Below are 300 nucleotides of genomic sequence, written 5' to 3'. Positions count from 1 at the left end.
AAAGGGGTGGCGGCTGATGGGTTAAAGAGAGTTAGGGTTTTGTGTGTTTTATTTTTAGGGTTAGGGTTTGATTTGGGGCAAATGTGAAATTAGGGATTTTTATGTAAATTGAGGTTTGGTAAATTTTAATAAAATTAGGGTATATTGTATTCATTTGAAATCTAATTTAATCCCTTAAATTAGTTTAAAAAATATTATTTAATCATCAATTTGATAATTAGCTTTTAAATCAAGTATTCTAATTTAAAATTAGAGATAGTATAATTAATTTTCTTTATTTATAAAAGTTAAAGTATTAAA

This window comes from Arachis ipaensis, chromosome B03 (genome assembly GCF_000816755.2).
Source record: "Arachis ipaensis cultivar K30076 chromosome B03, Araip1.1, whole genome shotgun sequence".
Taxonomy (NCBI): domain Eukaryota; kingdom Viridiplantae; phylum Streptophyta; class Magnoliopsida; order Fabales; family Fabaceae; genus Arachis; species Arachis ipaensis.
Note: the sequence above shows the minus strand (reverse complement) of the source record.